The following is a 21336-nucleotide window of genomic DNA, read 5'->3' as shown; positions in this document are numbered from 1 at the left end:
GGTGGTGCGTGTCTGTCTCGGGGGGCTGGTGTGTGTCTGGGGGGGCTGGAGTGTGGGTCTGGGGGAAGCTGGCGCATGTCTGTCTGGGGGGGCTGGGGTGTGGGGCTGGGGTCCTGGTGTGTGTCTGCCTGGGGGGGTGGTGTGTGTCTGTCTGGGAGGGCTGGTATGTGTCTGTCTGGGGGAGCTGGTGTCTGTCTGGGGGGGTGGTGTGTGTCTGGGGGGGCTGGTGTGTGGGTCTGGGGGAAGCTGGCGCATGTCTGTCTGGGGGGGCTGGGGTGTGGGGCTGGGGTCGTGGTGTGTGTCTGTCTGGGAGGGCTGGTGTGTGGGTCTGGGGGGGACTGGTGTGTGTCTGGGATGGTGGTGTCTGTCTGGGGGGGGCTGGTGTGTGGGTCTGGGGGAAGCTGGCGCGTGTCTGTCTGGGGGGGCTGGTGTGTGTCTGTCCGGGGGAGCTGGTGTCTGTCTGGGGGGGCTGGTGTGTGTCTGGGGAGGCTGGTGTGTGGGTCTGGGGGAAGCTGGCGTGTGTCTGTCTGGGGGGGCTGGTGTGTGGGTCTGGGGGGGACTGGTGTGGGTCTGTCCGGGGGAGCTGGTGTTTGTCTGGGGAGGCTGGTGTGTGGGTCTGGGGGAAGCTGGCGCGTGTCTGTCTGGGGGGGCTGGTGTGTGGGTCTGGGGGGCTGGTGTGTGGGGGCCGGGCCCGGTCACTAAACCCACTTCACTCCGGCTTCCTGGCCCGCCGATTGCAGAGTCACCCGCCGTGCCCGTCTCCGAGTGGGAGCGGAAAAGGCCAGAGGATCGGCGCAGCTCCACCGGCCCGACCCGGAGGGTCCGGAGCGGCCAGGCCGGCTCTCCCAGGCCTTTTGAGTGGTGGGACGTCCCCCCGACCCGTGCCTGGCGGGACGCCGGGTTGTCCCTCCACGGAGCGGGGGGATAACCAAGGAGAGAAACGAAAATCCAGGGGACGGCACCTCCTCTGCACCCCCAACGAGGGCCAGACCCACACGCCAGGTGAGCTCAGCCCTCCCCCTCCCCCTCTCCAGCTCCGTCAGGCAGCTTTTAAATGGGAAACCATTAAAATTTTCCACCTCATTTGCTGCCTCTTACACGGTTAATTTTCCCGGGCCTGTATATTTCTGTATTTGCACCGCTCCAGAAGCCAATTCAGTGCAGCTGGAAGGGAAGCACAGCTGGGGGGGGGGGGAGGAGAGCGTGAAGGGAGGGGGGGCTCCGTCTTTCATTTAACAAACGAAGAGAACAACTTAATTAGAGTCATCTGGAAAATCACAGCCTCCATTATGGCTGTTACCAGAGGAGGCCGGCGCTGGGCGTCTGTTCGCGGCAGGCCGGCGCAGGGAGGGTAAACGGGCCGCTGGGGCTCCTGGAGCTGCTTCGCCTTCCCGGGTAGGACCGAACAGCTGTCTCTAATTATACAGAGGGGCTAATTGGATTTATCAGCAGTTAATAGGAAAGTAAGCACCCGGCAGTGTCCCCGACAGGGGCGGTTATTGGGGTCGCCTGGGGAGAGCAGCAGGGGGCTCCTGGCCGTGCTCCTGACCCACCTGTTTCCACGAGGGACCGTGCACGGGAGGGAGCTGCAATGTCGCGGCTCCTTCTTAAAGCGACGGCACCGGCTCAAACGCTCCCCAGGCCTGTTTGCAAATTCTCTGGACCTGTGAGCAGGGCAGAGTCGACAGGAGCAATCCCATGCGTTAATTATTAGGTGTATTACGGTATCCCCAGGGGTTTCGACCGAGATCAGGGGTCCGTCCTGCCGGCGCTGCCCAGACCCTGCCTGAGATCAGGGCCCCGTCGTGCCGGGCGCTGCCCAGACACATGATGGGGGAGGATAATCCTAACTCCAAAGACCTCACAATCTAAACGCACAAACAGATAAATGATGAGAGGGGAAACTGAGGCACGGCGCATGGTGGCAACCTTCCTCTGCTCCCAGCTCTTTTACCTCGTGCGTATCAATTTCACGGCCTAGGCCGGTCAGTTTCCCCTCTTGTTTCCTTTGGGTCTTTTTCCCCAGTGGCAGGGCGGGGAGCCCAGTGCTTCTGAAACACAGCTCTCTCCAGCTGCAGGCACCGGGCATTGCCTGGATTTCCTGCTCGGACGGATCCCAGCAGGCAGATTCCCTGCAACGCCTGGAGCGAGAAGGTGCATGTGATGGGTGGAGGGGGCTCAGGGTTCTGACCACGGGGCGCTGAAGATGCTGGACACGGACCGGCCCCTCTCTAGCGCCCAGCCTGCATCGCCGACACTCCCCAGAGGGGAGCGCCCTCCATCCTGGCTTGAGGACGGGGCACGGGTCGCATGGGGGCCCGTGTGATCTTCGCCACATGCCGTGCGACGCAAAGCGGCCAGCGCTGCCAGGCGGGTTACAAGCTGGGGTAAGGAATGGGAGCTGCTGGGCCGAGTCCCGCTCTGGTGCTGGCCGGGGCAGGGCCCCCAACCCCACCCCGACTCCCCTAATGTTGTTCCAACTTTAAAAAACAAACCAACCGGCGTTAAAAATGTCAGCAGCACAGAGGAGCCCTGACCTGCTAGATTAATCGCCCCGATTTCTCTTTGCATCTCAGCGAAAGGTCAGAAGCCGTTGCCGAGGATCTGGAATTAATTGGAAATCCCACGCTGGAACCAGGCCCATACATCATTGCTGGGACAATTACCACCTGCACTTTGAAAAGGGGGTGTGTGTGGAGGGGGCCCTGGCCCACTCCAGGATTTCACTCCGGGGAAAAGCTGGCACGTTTTCGGGGGCGCCCAGACCCTGGAAGCAACTCACCTTCCTGCTCACGCGCCGGCCATCTGCACGCCCAGGCAAAGGGCCCCTGTGACGAAGTGGGACTGTTCTTAATGTTTCCTCTGAATAGTGTGGGGGTGCCTCAGTTTCCCCGAGGCAGTTCTTAAGTCTCTAGGGGGTGGGATAAGGGGGTATGATCGTTGCAGAGCCCTAGAGGGCAGGTGTGTGCAGGGGTCTGGACACAGAGAATGGCCGACACCCTGTTTCCTGGCCACTGATGGCCTGGGCCCTTCCCCCCTGCGAGGTGAGAGCTAAAGGGTTGGAGAACAAAGGAATCCAGTGACCTCCTGGCCTGGGAAAGGGACAAAGCCCAGAGGAGTGGGGGCTGGAGGGAGTTTCAGTTTGGGGCTGGCTGGGGACAAGGAGTGAAGTGCAGACGTGGTTGTCTGGCTCACTGCCCCCCAAAATGGACCCAGCTGAGGGGTCCTGTTCTCTGCACCTACAAGCTCTGTGTTAGACCATGTTCCTGTCGTCTAATAAACCTTCTCTTTTCCTGGCTGGCTGAGAGTCCCGTCTGACTGCGGAGTTGGGGGACAGGACTCTCTGGTTTCCGCAGGACCCCACCTGGGCGGACTCGCTGTGGGAAGCGCAGGGAGGGGCAGAGGAGGCTGAATGCTCCGAGGTCAGACCCAGGAAGGTGGAGCCGGGGGAGCTGTGTGTCCTGCAGACAGGCTGCTCAGAGAGGAGACTTCCCCAGAGTCCTGCCTGGCTTCGTAGGGAGCAGTCCCAGAGCATCGCCCGGGGACCCCGTGACAGCCCCCCATGGCTCGTGAGCGCTCCCATCACCCACCAGTTCACACCGCTGTGCTCAGGGCCTCGTGCAAGTTGTGAGGTTCACAGACCCCATCAGCAGGGAAGCCGAGGGGCGAATGACCCCAGAAAGCAAACTCCCTTTAGCTCCGGGCCGGCGGGTTGGCATACTCGGGATGGGGGTGACACCGTGGGAGCTGGCCCTGGTGCTGCCCAAGCGGTACCCGCTCTGGGGTCAGGCGCATCAGATGCCGGTCAACCCCCTGAGAACGCCCTCCATATCCCTTGACCCTCTGCACCCTGCTGCCCGTCCCATGCAATCCCTGCCCGTCCCCTGGCCTTGCCCGGGGCCACATTAACCCCCTGGCCTGCCCAGGGCCTGCGTCCTTCTCAAAGTCCTGCCCTCTCCTCACTCCACACCGGCCTCGCCAGGTCCTGTCGTGGGAGCGACACGGAAACGCCTGGCAAGGAACTCGCCAGCGGAGAATCCAGGGACGGGAGGTGGTTCGGCTGGGGCTTTCTCGCTCATCGCGCCCAAAGGGGAAATAACAAGCTACAGAAACCGGCGCGCATCCCCACCCCCCTCAAAAATCAGCATAAATTCAATTTGCATATTCATGATATTTATCCAATAACTGTCCCCTCGTCCCAGATTAAAGACCCCCCAGGGAGCTGTAGGGCTCCTTAGCTGTGCTGGGGGGGGGAGGGAAGCGACATTGGGGGGTATTGGGTGGCTGGCATTCTGGGGGGGGCGGGCGGTGTTGTGTGTTTGTGGCCCTCCCGCTCCTGCACTTCAGAATCGAATGAGCCAAAGGAGAAACGGTTCTGAGCCAGAATCAGTCGCATCCTCCCAGCCGGGCCGATGGGGCAGGGAGTTCCCCAGGGCCTGGTGTGTTTTGTGTCAGTCTGGGGCTATCAGACCTGCCTCCCCTCAGGTCATTTCTCCCCCTTCCCGCCCCCCCCCGGCCGTGAGCCCCTGGGAGCCACACCACTGCTTGGAGGGGGACCCCGGGACCCTGCACCCAGAGGCCAGGACCCTGCATTCTGCTCTGCCCCGCTTCTGGCTCAGGGAGGTTCTGAAACACGTGGGGTGCCCCCACATCTCCACCGGCTCTAACCTCCTGCCTGGGGCAAGAAGTTGCGCTAGACCCCACGGCGGGGGCAGGGGGCACTTGGCTGCCGATTCCCCAGAGGAAGCCGCAAACTCAGGAAATTTCCCTCTTCCCCGGGCCTGCCGGTGCCCCTCACTCCCGACCCGCAGCCCCCTGCTAGCTCAGCCCTGGGCCCTCCCCACCCGGCAGCTCTGCCCCCCAGCGAGTTGCCCCCTCTGTGCCCCCCGCCCCAGGTCCCCGCCTTGGGTCCCAGCCTGGTAACGCACTGGGGGGCGCTGTTCCCGTAATGGGGCTGGGAGCTCGGCGGGGGAGCAGTGTTTAGGCGCGCGGGGGGGGGGGGGGCAATACAAATCTCAACCCCCCGGCACTTAACTCTCCATCCATGAAAGGCCCCATTAGTCTAATCGCGTCCCGCCCCTGCCTTCGCTCAGCTAGGTGCTCGCCCTGACAGATCAACGCAGCAGGGTAATAAATATGCCCAGGCCACTTGTGTGCAAATTTAATTTCCATTACAGGGCCCGAGGAAAGCGATGATCCTGATCTGGGGCTTTGCCAGGGAAGGGGCCCACGGACGTGGCTCCGATTCTCCAGCTCGGTCGTGCACCCCTGAGCGCTTTGGGCGGGGGTGGGGGGTGGGGTATTTTACTCTCTTTTTTTCTTCTTCTTTATCTTCCCTTCGCCGTCTCTATTTGATGAAAGGCAGGGAGGGCTGGAGGCTGAGGTGGTTTAAAGAGCACATGGCTGTGGCGGTGCCCCTCACTCCCGACCCGCAGCCCCCTGCTAGCCTGGGCTCCCCCCAGCTCTGCCGGTGCCCCTCAATCCCGACCCGCAGCCCCCTGTTAGCCCAGCCCTGGGCTCCCCCCAGCTCTGCCGGTGCCCCTCACTCCCAACCCGCAGCCCCCTGCCCACCCAGCCCTGGGCTCCCCCCAGCTCTGCCGGTGCCCCTCACTCCCGACCCGCAGCCCCCTGCTAGCCCAGCCCTGAGCTCCCCCCAGCTCTGCCAGTGCCCCTCAATCCCGACCCGCAGCCCCCTGTTAGCCCAGCCCTGGGCTCCCCCCAGCTCTGCCGGTGCCCCTCACTCCCGACCTGCAGCCCCTGCTAGCCCAGCCCTGGGCTCCCCCCAGCTCTGCCGGTGCCCCTCGCTCCATGATCATGGGGGACTTCAGTCTGAGTGACGCGCTGGAGGTCTCACGCTGCCAGCCGTCAAACGTCCTTGGAACGGCTCCGTATTATAGATGAGAATTTCCGAGCTCAGCGAGTTTGCATCCAGCACAGGGGAGTTCCAGGCTCGCCCTCGTCTTGACAGATGAAGAGGAACTGATCCCAGAACCACGAATTAATGGTAACTTAGTGTCATGGAGCGTGGGGGAGTCCGGGCCCTGCACCCCTCTTCCTGGGATTCACCGTGACTCTCAGCCAGCCGGTAAAACAGAAGGTTTATTGGACCACAGGGACACAGTCTCAAACAGAGCTTGTGGGTACAACCAGGACCCCCCAGTCAAGTCCTTCTGGGGGGCAGGGAGCTTAGACCCCAGCCCTGGGGTTCCCTGCGTTGGACCACCCAGCCCAAAACTGAAACCAAAACCTGCCCCCCCAGTCTCACTCCTCCTCCCCTAGCTCCTCCTCCAGCCTTTGTCCAGTTTCCAGGCAAAGGTGTCACCTGGGTCCAACCCCCCCCTCCACGCCCCCAGCTCAGGTGACAGGCTCAGGTCTCCTCACTCCAGGGGAGTCACCCCCCCTGCCCCCGTTTCCCATCCCCGTGCAGACAGTCCCAGCAGAACTAGACGTCATCCCCCAGTGAGTCCACCCCCCCTCCCTGCTGCGTCCCATCTCTCCCCCTTCGAGACTGAACTGAGCGGGGTCACTCTGACCCGTGACCTGGGGAAGTTCGGGGCCCCCTCTCCGGGACAGCGCGTCCGCTATCAGGTTGCCACTTCCCTTCACGTGGACCACGTCCATGTCGTAATCCTGCAGGAGCAGGCTCCATCTCAGGAGCTTGGCGTTGGCTCCTTTCATCCGGTGCAGCCAGGTCAGGGGAGAGTGGTCGGTGTAGACGGTGAAGTGTCGCCCGAAGAGATAGGGCTCTAGTTTCTTGAGGGCCCACACCATGGCCAGGCACTCCTTCTCGATGACCGCGTAGTGTTGCTCCCGGGGTAGCAGCTTCTTGCTCAGGTACACGATGGGGTGTCTCTCCCCCTTTCCATCCTCCTGCATTAACCCTGCCCCCAGCCCCGTGTCGGAGGCGTCGGTGAACACCACAAAGGGCTTGTCAAAGTCTGGGTTTGCCAGAACTGGGCCACTGACCAGAGCCTCCTTCAGCGCCCGGAAAGCCTCCTGGCACTGCTCGGTCCAGACCACCTTGTCTGGATCCCCTTCTTGCATAGCTCGGTGATGGGGGTGGCTATGGCGCTAAAGTGGGGCACAAATCTTCGGTAGTATCCTGCCATCCCAATAAAGGCTTGGACCTGCTTTTTGGTGTCGGGAGCGGGCCAGTCTCTGATCACCTCCACCTTGGCTGGTTCCGGCTTTAGACGGCCTCTCCCCACCCGATGGCCCAGGTAAGATACTTCCGCCATCCCCACCTTGCACTTCTCCGCTTTTACAGTCAGCCCAGCCCCCTGGAGTCAGTCCAGCAGTTGTCTAACTTGGGACACGTGGTCCTCCCAGGCCTGGCTAAAGACACAGATGTTGTCAATCTACGCCACGGCAAAACTCTCCGTCCCCCTCCGTCAATCCACCCGCTCCCTGCTGCGTCACACTCAGGTACAAGTGATCCTGACTTGATTCACGTTTATTATGGGCCAACAGACTAAAGCCCAGACCCATGTTAAATATATACTTGGCGGTTTAAAAGCACCAGCGTCACAAAGTGTAAACAATTGGGAGCCAGATCAGCTGGGAGGCAGTAATTTAATTAGAAAAATGTGAATGATAATTGGCAACACTTAACTAGATGCCTAAAAATCCTTAATCCGACAATGGCGGAAGAAGGCCCTGTTGGTTAAAAAGAGGGTCTGGTTAAGAGGGGAGGGAAGCTATAACAATTTAAAAAATCACATGTAACAAAAGAAGAAAGGGGAAGTTGGTAAGGAATATAAAAATCAGAAGCTGAGAATTGTAGAAAACTGATAAGGGAAACAAAAGGACACAAGGCGACATCTGCATCCAGCAGAGTTAAGGACAATAATAAGGAGGGTTTTCAAGTGTATCAGGAATAAAAAGAATCCTGACAATGGTACAGGTCCATTAGTAGATGGAAGTGGTGAAATTATCAGTAATAATGCGAAAAGGCGAAGGAGTGCCATTCATATTTCTGTTCTGTATTTGGAAAAAAACCAGAAGCTGTAGTCACACCCTATGATCACACTCTTTTCATTCCACCAGTATCCCAGGAGGATGTTAAACAGTAGCTACTAAAGCTGGACATTTTAAAATCAGCAGGAGCAGAGAACCTGCATCCAAGAGTTTTAAAAGAGCTGGCTGAGAAGCGCGCTAGATTGTTAATGTTGGTTTTCAATAAGTCTTGGAACACAGGGGAAGTTCCAGAAGACTAGAGGAAAGCTAATGTCGTGCCAGTATTTTAAAAGGGTAAATGGCATGACCAGGGTAATTATAGGCCTGTCAGTTTGAAATCAATCCTGGGCAAGATAATGGAGCAGCTGATATGGGACTCAATTAATCAAGAATTACAGAAGGATAATATAGTTAATGTCAATCACTGTGGGTTTATGGAAAATAGATCCTGTCACACTAACTTGAGAATTTTTTTAAGTTTGGTTGACATAATATACTTAGGCATCTGACTTGGTACCTCAGGACAGAAAGACATCAAATGAACAGGGCACACATTAAATAGATTAAAAACTGGCTAACTGATAGATCTCCAAATGTAATTGTAAACAGGGAATCCTCAAGGAACGGGTGTTTCCAGTGGGATCCTGCCCAGACCTGCTCTTGGCCCTTCACTATTTATCATTTTTATGAGTGACTTGAAAGAAAACAAAAATCTTCACTGATAAAGTTTGCAGATGACACAAAAATTGGCGTGTAGAAGGGCTGGTAAAATAATGAAGAAGACAGGTCAGTGAAACAGAGCGAGCTGGATCGCTTAGGAAGCTGTGCCCAGGCAAACAACATGCATTTTAATAGTGCTAAATGTCTCTGTAGAAGTGTAGGAACAAAGGATGGCAGCTATTGTGACGGGGTGTCCACCCCACCCCAGTTAAATTAAGTTAATTAACCCAATGGGCCGCACCTCGGGGCGAGCCAGGGATTGACAGGCTGATGGATGATGGCGCCCAGCTGAGAAGGAACTGACGGGGCTACTACAAAGGCAGGAAGCTGGCAGCAGAAGGGGGCTGCAGGGGAAGTCGGTGGCAGTCGCTCCCTGGCAGGAAGGAATTTAGGCTGGAAACCAAGAGATGGGGGGAGAAACAAGAGGGTCTGGGAACAAGCAGACCATAGTTGCTAGGCACCGGGTCCCCTGCCAGCTTCCGGAGGCGCGGCACTGGCCAGGCAGCGAGGGGAAGGCTGACAGTTTGGATGGGGAGACTTTGCGACCCTGGAAGGGGAGGACTCCAGTGAGCTGGCTGGGGGGCCATGCCCTGAAGAAAGAGGCAGCCGGACATGTAGGACCTGGAAGAAGCCAACCCCCAGAGCAGCCAGGAGGAGGCGTCTCAGCAGCGGTGCAACCGTGGCTGGGATCCTGGGTCCAGCTCCGGTGGCCACGGGTCAAGGGCGATGCCGACAAATCGGAGAGGGGCCAGAGAAGAGCCACGAGAATGATTGAAGGATTCGAAACCTGCCGGAGAGCGAGAGCCTCCAGCAGCTCAAACGATTTAGTTCAACAAAGAGACGGTTTGGGGGAGACTCGATCCCGCCTGTCAGTATCTCCAGGGGAACGAATTCGGAATCCTGGGCTCTGCCCTCGGATATCCTTGGGGGCCCCTGTGACGAAGTGGGACTGTTCTCAATGTTTCCTCTGAATAGTGTGGGGGTGCCTCAGTTTCCCCTAGGCAGTTCTTAAGTATCTAGGTGGTGGGGTGAGGGTGTATGATCATTGCAGAGCCCTAGAGGGCAGGTGTGTGCAGGGGTCTGGACACAGGGAATGGCCGACACCCTGTTTCCTGGCAACTGATGGCCTGGCCCTTCCCCCCTGCAAGGTGAGCGCTGAAGGGTTGGAGAACAAAGGAATCCGGTGACCTCCTGGCCCGGGAAAGGAACAAAGCCCAGAGGAGGGGGGGCTGGAGAGAGTTTCAGTTTGGAGGCTGGCTGGGACACAGAGTGAAGGGGAGTGAAGGGCAGACGTGGTTGTCTGGCTCACTGCCCCCCAAAATGGACCCAGCTGAGGGGTCCCGTTCTCTGCACCTGCAAGCTCTGTGTTAGACCATGTTCCTGTCGTCTAATAAACCTTCTGTGTTACTGGCTGGCTGAGAGTCCCGTCTGACTGCGGAGTTGGGGGGCAGGACCCTCTGGCTTCCCCAGGACCCCGCCTGAGCGGACTGGCTGGGGGGAAGCGCAGGGAGGGGCAGAGGATGCTGAATGCTCCGAGGTCAGACCCAGGAAGGTGGAGCCGGGGGAGCTGTGTGTCCTGCAGACAGGCTGCTCCCACAGAGGAGACTCCCCAGAGTCCTGCCTGGCTTCATGGGGAGCCGTCCCAGAGCATCGCCCGGGGACTCCGTGACAACCCCCTGCTAGCCCAGCCCTGGGCTCCCCCGACCCAGCTCTGCCGGTGCCCCTCACTCCCGACCCGCAGACCCTGCTAGCCCAGCTGGGGGTAAGAGACCGAACCTGCCCTGGGCAAGGCCCTGGCTGCTCCCTTGGGCTACTGCGTCTCCCCTGCCGAGGGAGGTGGGGGGGAGCCGCGGTGGGTCCTGCTCTGACAGCCCGTCAGCAATAATGACCAGCGGGGAGCCCAGGCCCCAGGGCAGCGCTGAGCTCGTTAGGCGATTTAATGAGGGAGGCAGACGCTGCTTCTGGCTGTTTGCTCCCCGGCCCTGCTGCATTACTGAGGGTGTGGGGGTGCCACGCAGCGCCTTCCCCCCCCCCCGGCTCTCCCCAGACAGTGCCCCGCTCACCTGCCCCATCGCAGGGCCCAGCCCCCTTCCCTGGATGCTCCCCCCACCAGCCCAGGTCTCAGCCAGGCAGGCCCAGACCCACGCAGACTCCCCGCCCCACTAGGCTCCTGTCACGGGGTCCCCGGGCAATGCTCTGGGACTGCTCCTTCCCCCCAGCCAGTCCGCTCAGGCGGGGTCCTGGGGAAGCCAGAGGGTCCTGCCCCCCAACTCCGCAGTCAGACGGGACTCTCAGCCAGCCAGGAAAACAGAGGTTTATTAGACGACAGGAACATGGTCTAACACAGAGCTTGCAGGTGCAGAGAACAGGACCCCTCAGCTGGGTCCATTTTGGGGGTCAGTGAGCCAGACAACCACGTCTGCCCTTCACTCCATGTCCCAGCCAGCCCCAAACTGAAACTCCCTCCAGCCCCCACTCCTCTGGGCTTTGTCCCTTTCCCGGGCCAGGAGGTCACCGGATTCCTTTGTTCTCCAACCCTTCAGCTCTCACCTTGCAGGGGGGAAGGGCCCAGGCCATCAGCTGCCAGGAGACAGAGTGTCGCCATTTATGGACCCTGGCCCTTTGCTCTGCAAAAATCACACCCCCTTATCCCACCATCTAGAGACTTAAGAACTGCCGAGGGGAAACTGAGGCACCCCTACGGTATTCAGAGGAAACATTAAGAACAGTCCCGCTTTGTCACACGCCCTGCTCTGAGTCCCATCCTCCCGAGGGGGCCCGAGTCTCCCATCCCCACCCCACCCCCCTGGCCCTGGGGGGGCTCGTCTCCAGGCTGGGCTGGCCCGCAACAGGGACGCCCCTAGTGGGGGGCGGGAATGGGGGGGCCCCTCGGGGCTTCCAAAAGACCCGCCCCCCCAGTGTAGGAGGGGCCCAATCCTGTGTTGTTCTGGGGCCTGTGCGTTGGAGACCATTCACACGGGGGAGGGGGAATGGGGGGGCTGTATCCCCTCCACGGGGTGAAGGAATTTGCATGTGTTATCGGCTCCCCAAAGGGATTTTGCATAAGCTAGTGGGGGCATCGGCCCTGCGGGGCACCAGCCGATAAGCGACTTGCTGGAGATAAAACCCAGACGATTCGGGGGCGGAGGGGGAGATGCTGCCGGGTGCTCCCCCAGGCACCCTCTGTGCCGCAGGGGTGCGGGGAGAAATTGGCTGAGGACAGGGGGTGGGGGGACCCCTCTCTCCCAGCCAGCCGGCGTCAGGGCAGGAACGGCCCCGTCTGCTCCCTAGATCTCAGGAACCCCAGATCTGGGGGGGCCCACTGGAGACCAGGGGCGGGGGAGGAAAGAGATGCCCATGGAGGCAAAGAGACTCGGCCAAGTTCACCTGGCAGATCAGTGGCAGAGGCAGGAAAAGAACCCAGGAGTCCTGACCCCCCCCCCGCCCCCCGCTTTCCCCTGACCTCCGCTCTGACTACTAGACTCCCCTCCCGGAGCTGGGCCAGAGAACCCAGGAGTCCTGATGCCTGCTCCAGGGCCCGATTCGCTAAACCGTGCTGGGGTGTGTTTAAGGGAGGGTTGAGAAAACCGAAAGATCTCGCACAAATGCACCACAACTGCTCCGTGCGAGAGGACCCCCCCCCCGTGCGAGAGGACAAGCCCCCCACCCCTCTGCTAACGGGAATACACACACCCCCCCCCCAAAACTCCCTCCAGCTCATGCAAACTTGGCCCCCGAATCCTTCATCATCAGCAAATCAGGGTCTAATCTAATCGGAGTGGGGCACTGGGGGGTGCTGGGGGGGCAGAGGGGGGGCAAGCCGAATGTAATTGTTCCTGTCCAGAGGGGCCGACGCGCGAAAACCGTCCGAGCTGGGCACGGCAGCCGGCGGGTTATTTTCATGGTGATGTCTGGGGGGGTCCATGCGTGAAGGTCCGGCCCCGACTGCTCAATAATGTGCCCCCCAATTACTGCTCCAACCGCCCTGTCGGGTCCAATCGTTTCACAGGGACCTTCACGGTGGGTGGGGGCGTGGGTGGCGTTTTCTCCCAACGGGGCCAAAGTTGGGGGGGCAGGCTGTGGGGGACATTGGGGGACAGGCTGTGGGGGTGAGTTGAGGAGGGGCAGGCTGTGGGGGTGAGTTGAGGGGGGCAGGCTGTGGGAGACGTTGGGGGACAGGCTGTGGGGGTGAGTTGAGGAGGGGCAGGCTGTGGGGGTGAGTTGAGGGGGGCAGGCTGTGGGAGACGTTGGGGGACAGGCTGTGGGGGTGAGTTGAGGGGGGCAGGCTGTGGGGGACGTTGGGGGACAGGCTGTGGGGGTGAGTTGAGGGGGGCAGGCTGTGGGGGACGTTGGGGGACAGGCTGTGGGGGTGAGTTGAGGGGGGCAGGCTGTGGGGGGCGTTGGGGGCAGGCTGTGGGGGTGAGTTGAGGGGGGCAGGCTGTGGGGGGCGTTGGGGGCAGGCTGTGGGGGTGAGTTGAGGGGGGCAGGCTGTGGGGGGCGTTGGGGGCAGGCTGTGGGGGTGAGTTGAAGGGGGCAGGCTGTGGGGGGCGTTGGGGGCAGGCTGTGGGGGTGAGTTGAGGGGGGCAGGCTGTGGGGGGCGTTGGGGGCAGGCTGTGGGGGTGAGTTGAGGGGGGCAGGCTGTGGGGGGCGTTGGGGGCAGGCTGTGGGGGTGAGTTGAAGGGGGCAGGCTGTGGGGGGCGTTGGGGGCAGGCTGTGGGGGTGAGTTGAGGGGGGCAGGCTGTGGGGGGCGTTGGGGGCAGGCTGTGGGGGTGAGTTGAGGGGGGCAGGCTGTGGGGGGCGTTGGGGGACAGGCTGTGGGGGTGAGTTGAGGGGGGCAGGCTGTGGGGGGCGTTGGGGGCAGGCTGTGGGGGTGAGTTGAAGGGGGCAGGCTGTGGGGGGCGTTGGGGGCAGGCTGTGGGGGTGAGTTGAGGGGGGCAGGCTGTGGGGGGCGTTGGGGGCAGGCTGTGGGGGTGAGTTGAAGGGGGCAGGCTGTGGGGGGCGTTGGGGGCAGGCTGTGGGGGTGAGTTGAAGGGGGCAGGCTGTGGGGGGCGTTGGGGGCAGGCTGTGGGGGTGAGTTGAGGGGGGCAGGCTGTGGGGGGCGTTGGGGGCAGGCTGTGGGGGTGAGTTGAAGGGGGCAGGCTGTGGGGGGCGTTGGGGGCAGGCTGTGGGGGTGAGTTGAGGGGGGCAGGCTGTGGGGGGCGTTGGGGGCAGGCTGTGGGGGTGAGTTGAGGGGGGCAGGCTGTGGGGGGCGTTGGGGGCAGGCTGTGGGGGTGAGTTGAGGGGGGCAGGCTGTGGGGGGCGTTGGGGGACAGGCTGTGGGGGTGAGTTGAGGGGGGCAGGCTGTGGGGGGCGTTGGGGGCAGGCTGTGGGGGTGAGTTGAAGGGGGCAGGCTGTGGGGGGCGTTGGGGGCAGGCTGTGGGGGTGAGTTGAAGGGGGCAGGCTGTGGGGGGCGTTGGGGGCAGGCTGTGGGGGTGAGTTGAAGGGGGCAGGCTGTGGGGGGCGTTGGGGGCAGGCTGTGGGGGTGAGTTGAAGGGGGCAGGCTGTGGGGGGCGTTGGGGGCAGGCTGTGGGGGTGAGTTGAGGGGGGCAGGCTGTGGGGGTGAGTTGAAGGGGGCAGGCTGTGGGGGGCGTTGGGGGCAGGCTGTGGGGGTGAGTTGAAGGGGGCAGGCTGTGGGGGGCGTTGGGGGCAGGCTGTGGGGGTGAGTTGAGGGGGCAGGCTGTGGGGGGCGTTGGGGGCAGGCTGTGGGGGTGAGTTGAAGGGGGCAGGCTGTGGGGGGCGTTGGGGGCAGGCTGTGGGGGTGAGTTGAGGGGGGCAGGCTGTGGGGGGCGTTGGGGGACAGGCTGTGGGGGTGAGTTGAGGGGGGCAGGCTGTGGGGGGCGTTGGGGGCAGGCTGTGGGGGTGAGTTGAAGGGGGCAGGCTGTGGGGGGCGTTGGGGGTAGGCTGTGGGGGTGAGTTGAGGGGGGCAGGCTGTGGGGGGCAGGCTGGGGGGCTGTGTTGGGCGGGGCGAGGAATGGAAAGACACCGAGGCCCGAGGGATCTGCTGAGCAGCCGTGGGTGGGGAATTGAGAAGAGCGGGATTTGCACAAGGCAGATGGCAGGGAAGGAAATGAACCCCCCCCCCCACACACACACACAGCCGCCCCCCCCGCCCACACACACACACACAGCCCCCCCCCCCCCCCGCCTGGCTGCCGAGCCTGGTGCCTCGGGACCCAGCTCCTACCTTGCATTGCAGGCCCGGCTCGTGTGGGGAGCCGGGTGCTGGGGAAAGCGGGGGCGGGGGCCGGTGTGGCAGCTCTGATCAGTCTCTTTCCGTGGGGAGCCAAGGTGGGGCTAACCCCTGTGGGGGGCTGGGAGGCCATGCTCCAGGGGTATAAGCGAGCTCATCATTGGTGTGATTCTACAGAGAGGTAAACTGAGGCACGAGGGGTGACGTCAGCATTCCCAGCAAGCCGGCAGAGTGGAGGAATAGAACCCAGGAGTCCTGGCTCCCAGCCCACCTGGGCTCTAACCACTAGACCCTCCCCCTCCCCGAGCTGGGGTTAGAACCCAGGAGTCCGGAGTTCAGATCTTCCAGACACCCTGGTTTCTATGAAGATTTCAGTGGCCTGAGAAACCCAGGGCTGGGGGTCCGGAGTGAGGGGCACCGGCAGGGCTGGGGGGGGGCAGAGCTGGGCTGGCAGGGGCTGCGGGGCAGGGGAGAGGGGCACCGGCAGAGCTGCGGGGGGCAGGACTGGGCTGGCAGGGGCTGTGGGGCGGGGGGGAGGGGCACCGGCAGAGCTGGGGGGGGCAGGGCTGGGCTGGCAGGGGCTGCGGGACGGGAGTGAGGGGCACCGGCAGGGCTGGGGGGGGCAGGGCTGGGCTGGCAGGGGCTGCGAGGCGGGAGGGAGGGGCACCGGCGGAGCTGGGGGGGGCAGGGCTGGGCTGGCAGGGGCTGTGGGGCGGGGGGGAGGGGCACCGGCGGCACCGCACTGTGGGAAACTCGCCGGCATCTGCTCCGTCTCTCACTTGTGCAGACAGGGCGGTGACACCCCGGCGCGGTGAGGATTTGTCGGTGTTTTTAAAACCGCCATCGTCAGCACAGGGGCCGCTCGCGCCCGTCCCGGCGGGGGGCGGGCGGGGGGGGCAGCCAGCGCCAGGCCCCGCCAGGGTCCCTGCAGGCCCGTTCCCAGGCAGGACGCCCTGAGTCCACCCGGCGGCTGCGTCCCCGGTCCAGCCAGCGATTAGCACCGGAGCCCTGGGCCTGGCGGGACCCTGCAGCGAGGCCCATCCGGCCGGGCGCGGCCGTGGCAGCCCCGTGGCGGGCAGAGAGGGGTGGGGGCAGGCCGGGCAGCAGTCACCGGGGGGAGCTGATCCTGGCTCTGCCCAAGAGCATGGCTCTGCCAGGGTGCCCCAGCCGGGCTGCCCGGTAGAGGGCGACGGGGAAGGGGCTGGGCTGGGTACCAGGAGACCCAGTCAACACCTGCCTCTGATCTCGGGCGGGGTCTGGGCAGCGCCCGGCACGACGGGGGGGGGGGGGGGGGCTGAGCTGGGGGGGACAGGGCTGGGCTAGCAGGGGGCTGCGGGTCGGGAGTGAGGGGCACTGGGGTGGGGCAGGGCTGGGCTGGCAGGGGGCTGCGGGTCGGGAGTGAGGGGCACTGGGGTGGGGCAGGGCTGGGCTAGCAGGGGGCTGCGGGTCGGGAGTGAGGGGCACTGGGGTGGGGCAGGGCTGGGCTGGCAGGGGGCTGCGGGTCGGGAGTGAGGGGCACTGGGGTGGGGCAGGGCTGGGCTGGCAGGGGGCTGCGGGTCGGGAGTGAGGGGCACTGGGGTGGGGCAGGGCTGGGCTGGCAGGGGGCTGCGGGTCGGTTGTGAGGGGCACTGGGGTGGGGCAGGGCTGGGCTGGCAGGGGGCTGCGGGTCCGGAGTGAGGGGCACCGGGCAGAGCTCGGGGGTGTGGCTGAAGTTGGTATATTCCCTGCCTGCCCTCTGCCCAGCAGCCCCCCCCCCGCTCCTGTTCCGAGTTCCCTCCCCCTGTGCGATCACACAGGCACCTGGGGGGGCCTCCTTCCCCCAGATTCATTATCACAGGATTAAGCCCAAGCCCCCTCCAGGGGCGACAGCAGCAGCCCCGCGATTGTCACCGCAGCCCATGTGATGTGAACTAAATCCATGCTAATTAGCGCTGATTTGCATAGGGGGAAACACAACCGACTCCGTCCTGGACGCTGCCAATTAATGATTCTAACCAGGCGCAAGGACAGGGGGAGCCCTGCTGGGCTCGAGCACTCCCTGCGGCAGGCGTATGGCTCGGACACCTGGCTTCTATTTCCGGCTCCGCCGGCTCACCAGCATGGGCCAAACACGCTGTCCCCCCCCGTGCCTCAGTTTCCCCACTTTTGACTCCCTTGCCCGGTTCGCTCCCAAGGCCTTGGGATTTCATAGTGTCTAAGACCAGACGGGCCCAGGCCGGCTCTCTGGTCTGACCCCCCCGTGCCCGGCACAGAGCCCCCCCGGTTTGTGGGGATGACCCAGCGTCTTTGTTTCAGATCCTTGGCAGGTCCGAGTCGCCGGCACTTGGTGCGGCCCATGGCGCAGTGCGGGTTTGACCCAGCCGAGGATCTGGGCTTTACCCCCAAAACTTTTCCGAGGGCCCCCAAAGTCGCCTGGGTCCCTGACTCCACCGGGACGCTGCTGGCAGCCCCAGCTCCGGACAGCGGCTCCGCATCCTCTCCGCCTTCTCCGTCCTCTTTCTCGGGCCTGGGCTTTTCTCTGGCGGTCGGACGCTCAGCGCAGGAGGGAGGGAGGGAATGTGCCCCGGTTCCTGCCACGGGGCGAAGCGGGGCTCGGGGAGAGACGGGGGGGCACAAGGCAGACACTCACTCTGCATGCCAAGCCGGTGCCGGCAATGCCAGTCTCCTTGCGGAGCCGACCGGGCCGGGGGGGGGACGGCTCAGCCCAGGTCGCGCCCCCTTCGGAGACCTCTGCTGGCTTCCAATCTCTTCACTCCGGCGATTCACGGCCCCCCCCGCCGGGGGGGCTGGCGGCGGTTCATTGGTATGGGGACGCGGCTGCTTTGCCAGCCCGGCTTGGGATGTTTATTATCATAAAGCCTCATGAAAAATTAACCAGGAGAAAACAGCGTGGCGGGCCGGGGGGCTTTGATCTGGGCCGTGCCGGGGAAGGGATGGGGCCGCCCGGTGGGCAGGGACCCAGCCGGATGGGACCCCCCCACGAGGACCTGCCCGGCGGGCGCCCCAGATGCCGGCAGGGGGGACGACGCAGCAGGGGAGCCGGTCTGGGTTCCCCCGGGGGTCGGAGCCAAGCAGGACGGGGTGGGAGGCGCCCGGCGCCCTCTGGGGCATGTGGGGGGCAAGGCCGGCTGCCTGCGGGGTGGGCGTGCGGCTGCCAGTGGGGGTGAGAACTGTCAGCCCTGCGAGTGTGTGGGGGGGGTCTGAGTGCCAGGCCCTCTGTGCGTGCTTGGGGGGGAGGGAAGCTGTGACTGCGGGGGGGGGTTTCGGGGTGTACAAGGGCTGCGGGGGCGTTGGGGATGTTTGTGGGTGCATGAGGAGCTGCGGGGGTGTCCACCTGCGGGGGTGTTTGTGTAGCGAGGTCCCTGCAGGAAGGTGGAGGGGGGGGGGGTGTAGCCGTGTGTCTGTTCAGGGCCTCGAAGGAGGGTGTGTGGCGGGTGTTGTGTAGCTGGGTGTGGTGTGGTGTGGTGGCCGAGCTGGCCCTTTAAGGGGCTGGGCCCCCAGCACCACCTGAGCCAGGTGTAACCCCCCCCCAGGAAAAGGGAGGGCCAGCCCGAGGGTCATGTGACCAGGAGCCAGGCCTGCTGGGAGGATGTGGGGCACTGGGGCTGTTGTGGGGTTCCGGGGCCAGGCTGGGAGCCCAGGGGATGGGGGCTGAGCCCCCGGGAAGGGCTGGGCTGGGCTCCTGGGACCTGGCCGGGGCTGAGACCTGCGCTGAGCTGCCTGTGTTGGGAGCGGCAGAGCTGCTGGAGGGAAACTGAGGCAGCAGAAGGGCCTAAAGCCAGACTAGGTAGGTCCCTGTTTCGGGGGCCGTGACCCTGGTGGGCTGGCACGTGGGGGGGGGCGGGGTCTGAGCTCTGCTTTCACCTGGGCCCCTCTGGCTGCCAGGGCAGCGCTCGATGGGCCTGATTTCACAGGCAGCCCCCAGCTCCGCCGGTGCCCCTCACTCCTGACCTGCAGCCCCCTGCTAGCCCCGTCCTGGGCTCCCCCCAGCTCCGCCGGTGCCCCTCACTCCTGACCCGCAGCCCCTTTGCTAGCCCCGTCCTGGGCTCCCCCCAGCTCCGCCGGTGCCCCTCACTCCCGACCCGCAGCCCCCTGCTAGCCCAGCCCGGGGCTCCCCCCAGCTCCGCCGGTGCCCCTCACTCCCGACCTGCAGCCCCCTGCTAGCCCAGCCCTGCCCCTCCACTCGCCCCCCTCCCACTCTCTCCTGAGTCTAGGCCCTGTGCACTAACTGCCAAGGCTCTCACTGCCCCCCCAGCCCCCCCCCCCCCCGGCTCGGAGGCTGCTTCTCCCTTGATCTCTGGCACATGTCTGCTCTCTGGGCACCGGCTCCTTTCATCCCTCCTCGTTTCCGGAGCTGCAGGACCGGCAGCGGGGGCCGGTGTGTGGCTGTCGTTCCCCAGGCGGGCAAGGTGGGGGGGGTGGGAGAGGTGGCTGGGGGTGGGAATGGGCGTGAGAAGGCAGCTGAGGTGCCCTCGGCCCTGGGGCGGGCGACCCTTCATCCTGGGGGTCAGTGGCTGGCTGCGCCTACCGGGCATTTGGCCGAGTCCGCCCCGGCCCTGACGCCCCACTCCTGGAAAGGGGCAGAAAACGGATCTCCCCGGTGCTGGCAGGGCTGGGGCTGCTGCTTCTCCTGCACTGGGGACAGGCTGAAGAGGCAGGTGGGGAAACCGAGGCACGAGGCAGGTCACGTTTCTCACCCCAGGTGCGAGAGAGTGAGCCAGAGAACTGGGTGTAGAAGCCAGGGTTAGCCACGCCACACACCAGTGGGCCAGGAGCCTGGGGGTTGGCACCCAGGCCCCATGGATGCCCTGATCATCTCCTGATGTGCCCGAGCCCTCCAAAGCTCCATGACCCACCCCCCTACACCAGTGCTCCATGGTAAGCCCCCTACCCGTCCAAGCCCAAACTTCCCACCCCCCTCCAGGCCTGTCCTGGGGTTGAGAAGAAACAACATAATAGAGGGAAATAAATCCCCAAATAACAATAAACTCCCCACACACCCCACTGCCCCGTCCTGGCCTCCCCGTCAGACCCGTCCACACCTGCCTGTCTCCTGTGCAACTGGGGGTCTGAGCCATACGGGCAGGGGGCGGGATTCAGGATTGGATGGACCGGTGGGTCTGAACCATACGGGCAGGGGGCGGGATACGGAATTGGATGGACTGGTGGGTCTGAGCCGTATGGGCAGGGGGCAGGATATGGGATTGGATGGACCGGTGGGTCTGAGCCGTATGGGCAGGGGGCAGGATATGGGATTGGATGGACCGGTGGGTCCGACCCATACGGGCAGGGGGCGGGATATGGGATTGGATGGACCGGTAGGTATGACCCATACGGGCAGGGGGCAGGATATGGGATTGGATGGACCGGTGGGTCTGAGCCGTATGGGCAGGGGCAGGATATGGGATTGGATGGACCGGTGGGTCTGACCCAGATGGGCAGGGGGCGGGATATGGGATTGGATGGACCACTGAGTCCGATTGAATACAGCCAGAGGGCTGGATATTCCAGACAAATGCCTGCACCCGTCTCTTCTAACAACCCCTGCCTCCCTCGGTAACTGAACCAGGCCCCCAGATCCCTCCTCTAAAGACCCTGAAAACAACAAACCAGCCCCCCACCTCCACCCCCAGGGGCCTGATCCAGCTCTGTGTGGACGGATCCTGCAGGTTCCGCTCCCCCCCCACCCCGCTCCCCAAGCCCCGAAAATGTCAAATGTGCAATTAGGCAGCTGATGTGCGCGGCGCTCTGTGGGCGAGAGGGGGGAGCTTTGTGGGTTTTATTTTCCCCTTGCCTGTGTACAGCCCGTAAACACTCAATTAGGCCCGCGCGACTGTACCTGGCTCCTGGCACTGCCGGTAATTATGTGGGTTTCGGTGGCAGCCCAGTGGGGAAGAGCGGTTCCAGCTAATTGACGCTTCGCCTGGGCTCGCCGCACCTGCAGCTGGAGCTGGCGGCATTTGGGGAACAGCTGCGAGACGCTGGGATGTGCCAGGGCTTCGCTTCCTCGCCCTCCCCCGCGGCCCCCTCACTCAGGTGGCGCAAAGCGGCTTGAGGACCTTGCAAAACAAGGGGGGGGCGGCTAGCGGCTGCCTGCAGCACCGGTGATTAATATCCCAGAGACACCTCGGTGGCCCAGGGCCCTGCTGCGCCAGGTGCTGTACAGCTGAGTAACCAAAAAGCCGGACAGGTGGATGGTCTCATTGTAAACTTGTGAGAAACCTTCTGGAGCCCGCACTCCTGGGTCCCATTCCTACTGATTTGCTTTGGCCAAGTCCCTTCATCTTTCCCTGCCTCAGTTTCCCCACCTGTCCCTGTCAGATAAGGCTCCGTACCTGCCTGGCAGGACTCCTTAACGCTTCTCAGACAGCTGGGGTTTTGTTTGTTTTTGATGGAGGGAAGCAGGTAAGTCTCACTCTTCCAGCCTGGGT

At 63.4% G+C, this 21336-nt stretch overlaps 1 long non-coding RNA gene across 1 annotated transcript; it reads left to right on the top strand.

The window, feature by feature from the left end:
* Positions 1–763: 763 nt before the first annotated feature.
* On the top strand, positions 764–3255 carry LOC140900909 (uncharacterized). Its single transcript, XR_012155742.1, has 3 exons — positions 764–1002; positions 2027–2387; positions 2577–3255. It is a non-coding gene; the product is annotated as an uncharacterized lncRNA (long non-coding RNA).
* The last annotated feature ends 18081 nt before the right edge of the window (positions 3256–21336 follow it).

This window comes from Lepidochelys kempii, chromosome 20 (genome assembly GCF_965140265.1).
Source record: "Lepidochelys kempii isolate rLepKem1 chromosome 20, rLepKem1.hap2, whole genome shotgun sequence".
NCBI classification, from domain to species: Eukaryota; Metazoa; Chordata; order Testudines; family Cheloniidae; genus Lepidochelys; species Lepidochelys kempii.
Note: the sequence above shows the minus strand (reverse complement) of the source record. Positions and strands in the feature narration are given on the sequence as shown.